The following is a 7,530-nucleotide window of genomic DNA, read 5'->3' as shown; positions in this document are numbered from 1 at the left end:
AAGCACAGGTTATGTAGCAATTGTGGAAACTCACGTCCTGTTCTGGGCACCTGCAAAATGCAAAAGCATCCCTCTATTGCTCAGAGCCAAGCCCTAGGCAAAAGTCCAGGCAGGATCCATGTGGTGACCCCACACAGACCCAGGAATCATGCAAGACATCAAAACTCTCAATATTTTTGGTAACAAGTTTAGGATTCTTCTCAACTTCAATACTCTCAACTCTACACCTGCCTACATATGTCATCACCTCCTCCTATGCCCTCTCCATTCCTTTCTTTTTGTGTCCATTGTGAGTATTTATCTCCACATCTTCTCCTACAATATCCAATAGATCTGGATTAGCTTCCCTGTTAACATACATCAAGCTCCGACTGTCTCCTCCTTCAAGAATCTTCTAAAAACCTCCCTACTGCATAGAAAAGCATTCAAGCTCAAATGCCACTCTTTATTCTGTGTTCTTTCTTCCCTTGTTTTTGGTTTGTTTGTCCCTTTAGACTGTAAATCCTTCAAGGGTGAAATGTGTTCTGTTTGCCACCAACCTCCAATGGTACAGTGCTATATAAGTGCCACATTGGGATACCCTTATTCACCCTGAGCAATACCTTACTCCTCAAGTAGTGCCATTGACTTTCACCAGAACTTTTCATAGAATACAGTATTTTTCAGTATGACTGAAGGTTTCATAGAGATTTGCTTGTATAGGAATCCTACATTCAAACCCCAATGCCTTTAAACTTGAGATAAGTTTGGATATGAATTCAGATCCAAAATTAATAGCTCAATCCCATTGCTAAAACAGACATGAATCAGAAACCCAAATCTTAGCAACATCAAACCTTCAAAGAGTCTGAAGGATTTGTAGCTAAGTCCAGATGAAACCTTCACAGATAGATTGTATTCTGCTTTTCTGTATTCTGCTGTGTTTATTTCAGTCTCTTGATGGGCTGCTGGTGACTCAATTCCAGTAACTGCTCAAAAATGTGCACCAGCTACAGTGAGCTAGTTCCTTAGCACAGATGCCTGTGTTATTTAGATGGTGTTTTCCTAGTTACAATGTATCTTTTTTTAAACATAAGTGAGGAAGGTTTGGACTGTACAAAGAGTTGAAAGTGTGGTAAAGAGCCTCTTGAGTTTAAGAGTGCAAATTCAATTCCAGTCAATCTCGGTAATGAGCAAGAGTTGTTGCCCGCTAGTTTTTATTTGGTTTTCTATGATAAAATGAGTTACTGTACTTAGAAATATCCAATATGTAGGGCAAAACCTGAGGTGGATTTTCCCCTAGGTACTAGATAAATTCAGCAGCACTGCAGAACTTAGTAAACTAAAGAATCACTTGTAAAGAAAGCCAGCCTAGCAAACTCTGCAAAATGAGCCTCTTCCACTGCATGGGCCAGGAGCTCTCTCACAGGTATTTAATCCCTTTTGCATTGGTTCATCATGTCAGGAAATCCCATTTCCTTGCTGCAGAGAACTAAAGCAAGGACCGCTAGCATACTGGATTATGGGCACCATGCCCTATCAGTCAAGATCTGCTCTTTTTAAAGGAAAAGGGGATGTATGAAATGCAGCCTAAGAAGTCCTAACCACAACCACCCTCTGTGTAACTGCAGCTTTTAATGTTAAAATGGATCAACTGCTGATAACTTAGAGAGAAACAATTTATAGAAGATGCAAGTAAACCATATGTTTATATTCACTTATTTGCAAAGTAGGTGTGGATCTCCACTCCTGGTAAGCTGTCAGTGTAGCCATGAGTGCCACAAAATTTGGGCATCTCTGTAAAGAGACTGCACAGAGAGAAAACTCATTATACATTTTCTTTTTCCTTTGAACCATCTGCCTTACACTGGAGAACAGTCAGACTTTAACAGAATAGAAGCTTTCCACTATGTGTAGGGACAAATTAAGAGGACACTCCAGAAGGAACCTAAGCTTATTCAACATATACTTTGTTACAGCCATCCTAATGTGTATATCATACCTAGACTCCCTCAAGACAAATGTAGCATTATTTAAGATTTATATTGCAGTTAGGGTGACCAGACAGCAAATGTGAAAAATCAGGACAGGGAGTGGGTGGGTAACAGGAGCCTATATAAGAAAAAGATCCAAAAATCAGGACTGTCCCTATAAAATCAGGACATCTGGTCACCCTAATTGCAGTAGCACCTACGTCCACAACCGAGTTGGGCCTCATTGTGCTAGATGCTGTCACAAACATATAATAAATGAGAGCCCCTCTCCCAAAGACCTTGTAATCTAAAAGACAGAGACTTAACAGATGAAGAGACACACAAGCAGGCTGGGGTGAGGCTGGTAACAAATATAATAGCATATGTGCAACGCTTAGCCAGTCAGTAGTATAACCACAACTCAATAGCTGTCTAGCCATTATCAGGTTGCAGTTTTCTGTGTGCATTCCAGCCAAGGTATGTTTTAAGGAAGAGTAGGTACTGGATTTATGGATTTTTGACTTAGGGATGGCACAAGAGAAACCTGCAGTGTGAAATTTGCACCTGCCCTTCCCAGTCATCGCTGAGTTTGCCCCACTGTGACATTCCCCTGGTGTTATCCGGACTGGTGATCCACTAGGTCACTCCAATCCTCGACTCTGGGAGTGAGCCTCACCGTACTCCACTGTGAGAACCCCCACTGCTGGGCTGTTCACACACAGCCTCCAGCATGCAAGTTGCTCCTTGGATTGTGCAACCGAATGACACTAGCCAACATCTCTGGTCCCAAACCAGCTCTAGGAACCACCGTCTTACAGTGTCCAGTTATGCCCGCTGGACCCTACAAGCTAATATGAGTTTGTCAATTTAACAAAGAAATTGTTATGTATCAGACTTGTTATCCCAGGGGAGTCTCTGACACCCTTCAAACCAGAAGCACTGTTTCAGGTAAAATAAAAAAACAGATTTATCAACTACAAAAGACAGATTTTAAGTGATTATAAGTCAAAGCACAACAAGTCAGATTTGGTCAAATTAAATAAAAGCAAAACGCATTCTAAGTTGATCGTAGCACTTTCAATGCCCTTAGAAACTTAGATGCTTCTCACCACAGGCTGGCTAGTTGTCCTCCAGCCAGGCTCTCCCCTTTGATCAGTGCTTCAGTTGCTTGGTGGTGATGTCTGTAGATGAAGGTGGAAGAGAGAGAAAGAGCATAGCAAACGTCTCTCTCTTTTATCATGTTCTTTCTTGGTTTTACCCCCCCTTAAGGATCACATGAGCATTACCTCATCATAGTCCCTGACTGACCAAGGGAAGGGGGGTGACTCACTTGAGAGTCCAACAGATCCTTTGTTGCTGCCTAGGCCAGTGTCCTTTGTTCTTTGTTTGAGGCTGGGCTGGTTTGTCCCATACATGCCCTGATGAGGTGTGAACTGCCCCTCTGTTCCTGGAGAGTTTTGCCTGGGCTTGTTTTAAGCCATGAGAACACATTTTCAGCCTCATAACTATATACATGAAATCACAATGTATAACATAACATTACTATAGCAACAATGCTCAGTGCATCATGAGTCTTCCGAAGAAACCCAACATGACAAACTTTGCATTGGATACCACACAATCATATTATAAGGATGAATATGGGGGTGCAGGGTGTTCCCCCAAGATACAGAGTGTCACACCCACTAAGCTTCACTGAGTCCCGGAGAGTCTGAGGTAACATAATTACCATACTAGGGGATGGACAAGAGGGATATAGTAAGTAAAGCCATTAACAAGAGCTTGTCAGAAGGTGTAAATGAAAGTGAATTACTCTTTTGGACAATTGGCCTGTTCAGGAAGCTGCAATCAGGGACATTTCTTCCCGGACCAGAAGATCACCACAGGGAAAGCAAAATGCCCATTGTGATCCTGGGAGACCCCGCTCACCCGTTAATGCCGTGGCTTATGAAGCCATACATGGGGCAACTTGACTGCAGCAAAAAGTGGTTCAAAAACAGGCTGAGCAAGTGCAGAATGACTTTGAGTGTGCTTTTGGCTGTTTAAAGGTCCACTGATGTTGCCTATATGGGAAGCTGGACTTGGCTGATGACAATATTCCTGTGCTTATAGCTGCATGCTGTATGCTCCATAATATTTGTGAAAGGAAGGTTGAAAGCTTCACTCAGGGCTGGACCACTGAGGCTCAGCACCTGGAGGCTGGATTAGAACAGCCAGAGACCAGGGCTATTAGACGGCTTCAGCGCAGGGCCATAAAGATCAGGGATGCCTTTAGGCAGCAATTTTAAGCTGAAAGCCACTAATATTTGTTGCTATGCTCAGGAGTGCAGTGCTTGTAATGCTAGGAGGTGATCGGTGCACATGATGCAATATGAAGGTTCACAATAATTATCTGTTGCTTGCAGGGCTCTGTTTGCTTTCAAACCAATACAATTCATTTATTAAAAAAACAACCACCAGAGGAGAGAGTCAAACAAAAAAACACATCAGCACTGAGGGGGATAGGGGAAGGGAAGGTCCCAGGAGGAGCTAAAGGGGTCCTGGAATGGCTAAAGATTTGTGTATGTCCATGGATCATATCCAACCTTCTCCTTTGGAGTACAGTGCAGCAAGTACTGTATTTCAGCAAGGCCAAAGTGCAAAGAAACAGGTGTTGAATGCAGTGGGTACTGGTGTCCACAGGGCTGGACTGTGACAGGGCAGGAGTGGAATGCAGCGGGTACATACTGGAGCCAGGAAGTTGATAAGAATGTGTTGGCAGTGTCTGGGGTGTGCATGGGAAAGAGTTTTGTGACAGCGGCTGCAGGGAAGGGCAGGCACGGAGCTGCTTGGTTCGCAGTGCTAGTATTGCCTATAGTGTGTCCGCCTGGCACTCCATAACATTTAAGAGTCACTCCAGGGCTTCATTCTGGTGCGCCACGCTCTCGTTTTAGTCCCTCTTCTCGCTGTCCCACCTCCTTCAATTCCTCTTTTTTGGCCGCAGAGTACATCATAATATCACACAGAAAGTCCTCCTTAGTTCTTCTTGGTTGCTTTCTAATTCTGCACAGCGGTTCAGACAGCGGTAACAAAGAGGAAGGCTGGGCTTTCAAGGTCATAGCAGTGAAGCCAAAATGCAACGTATCATAATTCCTACGGCTGGAGCACAGCTGGGACTGGACAACCTCCTCTCTCCAGATGCTGTTGAGGTCCAGCAGCTCAGCATTACTCCAAGCTGGAGATCACCTGGTGCGTGGAGCAGGCATGACCACCTGGAAAGATGCATTGAGACCATCACCGAGCAAACAGGAAGGGGACTTTCAAAATTCCAAAGGAATTTATGGAGTGGGGATGATGGTTGGTCAGCTGAGGGCAGGGCAGTAGAGTTCAAACTAATGACCAGAGAGGTAAGAACAGGCATTGTGGGACACCTCCCAGAGGCCAATTGCAGTGCTGTAATCGACCAGGGTGTCTATACTGGTACTGCACGCTGTACCCCCTGTGCACAAAGCTGTATGCCTCTCTTCAGGGTGGTTTTTTTACAGCTCTGCAACTGTGCAGTTTCTGCTCACTAAGTGGCTAAGTGTGTAAACCTTGGGTGCATCCGATGAAGTGAGCTGTAGCTCACGAAAGCTTATGCTCAAATAAATTTGTTAGTCTCTAAGGTGCCACAAGTACTCCTTTTCTTTAAACCTTGGGAGTTACACTGCAGAAAACTGATTTACTGAGCAGAAACTTGCCAGTGTACACAGGGCCTTAGAGTTTATTACACTCTCTTGCATATCAGTAAGTAGGTTTAAGTACGTCTAGGGGCTAGACTGTGGGTTGTGCTGCGTGCCCATGAAGGGCCATAACAGGGACTAAGAGCCCTCCTTACCACTCTGTGCTGGCTCTTGAGGCTTGGAGCAGATGAAAAGGGAATGGTCAGATCTTGATTCTGTTCCCTGAACAAGCTGGCCAGTAGAGCTGAAATGGTGGGTTGGTGTGTGTACAATATTTTGTTTCCCTGAGATTGTCATGGTGACACAATCTAGCCATAAAGGAGGCTGAGTGTCAGGAAGTCTAACTTATCACCACCTTACATAATGAGAGCTGCCGCTAGGAGATTCAGATATAGGTAGATCTGCACAGTTCAAAGGAAATTGTAGTAAAAGTAGTTTACACTTAGTTTTTTCATTTTTTGAAATCAAAACCTAAAAGGATTAGAATTGTGGAGATGGTTTTACTAACAAACACTAACAACAGTTATTTCATAAAAACATTTTAAAAAAGTAACTATTCCCTGATGTGTTTCTAGAAATGGAAACAGCTCTGTGCTGTGCATAGAACCAGAGAGCAAAAACTAACTAAGCAAAACTAAAATTGACAATAGTAGTTTCATTGGCTGAGCTGTGCCAAATGCAAAAAGTAAACAGCACAGATGGTGAAGAGAAAATAGGATAGTGAAATTATTTCAATTTTAATATCAAAAAATGTTTATATCAACATAGGTAATACAATCCACTAAGGATTTATTTTTAATTATGCTTTTTTATCTTATTCTCCCTTTATGACACAGCAGCATTTTATAAAAAATGTTATTTTGTATAACCATCTGTCTCATTTGTTAATGTTTTAGGTCTGCATTTTCATTTTAGGATTTTTTGCACTAGTATACAAAGAGCCAGTAGCCTAATTCAGCTATGTTTTGTGACAATGATATCTTCCACAGGTGGAGAGAGAGAAAGGAGGGAAAATAATCCTCAAAGGGACTGACACTGTAGTAGGTGCAGGAAAAATTTGTTGTGATAAATTTTAACCAGACTACTGAGAGAAATAACAATGTACTAACGGCTAATAAAGATAATAATAAGACCATATTTTGGAGCCCTTATTTATAGATATGTAGATAAATTCTACAACCCTACTCAACCTGAGTAAGGGTCATAGATTTGGCCAAAATTGTAAGCATACAATACAACACCCTGGAAAGGAAGAAATGAAACACCACAAGATGCATAGGGCATAATAAAACCAAATAAAATAGTACAAGTCAGAGTGGCATCACTAAAAAGGAGGAATGGGGATGATCACACAAAAGGGGCCAACAGTGATTAAAATAGAAAACGCTTTTGAAAAATAGGCAATTTCAAAAGTAGTTGAGCAGAATTTCAGAAGTATGGACAGAAACTACAATGAAGACAACATCCCACCATTAAGTATGTTCACACTCTGGATCTTAATTTTCTGACTTCAGCCCATCTCTAAAGCAAAATCCGTGCAGTGTCCATTTCAATACAGATGAAGCCATAATGTATAAAAGGCATTTTTAAAAGAGTCAATGCCACTTCACTGGCTCTCAATTTTTTACATTAGAATAATGTATAATATATCTAGTAGAGAATGATTTGAAAGATCATTCACTAGATTTAAAGGAAATTTATGAGGAAGGAGTTGCTGTTCCATCATTTTGCTTTTGCTGTTGATGGAAGTGCTAGAGAGCATAGGAGGGAATTCTGCTAATCCCCCTGAAACTCCCATCACTGCAACTAGCTTTCTACAGCCCTGATCCAAATCCCTTTGAGAGCAATGGGAGTTTTTCCACTTTGGCTCAAGCCCT

Source organism: Dermochelys coriacea, chromosome 4, assembly GCF_009764565.3.
Source record: "Dermochelys coriacea isolate rDerCor1 chromosome 4, rDerCor1.pri.v4, whole genome shotgun sequence".
In the NCBI taxonomy this organism is placed as follows: domain Eukaryota; kingdom Metazoa; phylum Chordata; order Testudines; family Dermochelyidae; genus Dermochelys; species Dermochelys coriacea.
This window is presented reverse-complemented; position numbering follows the sequence as displayed.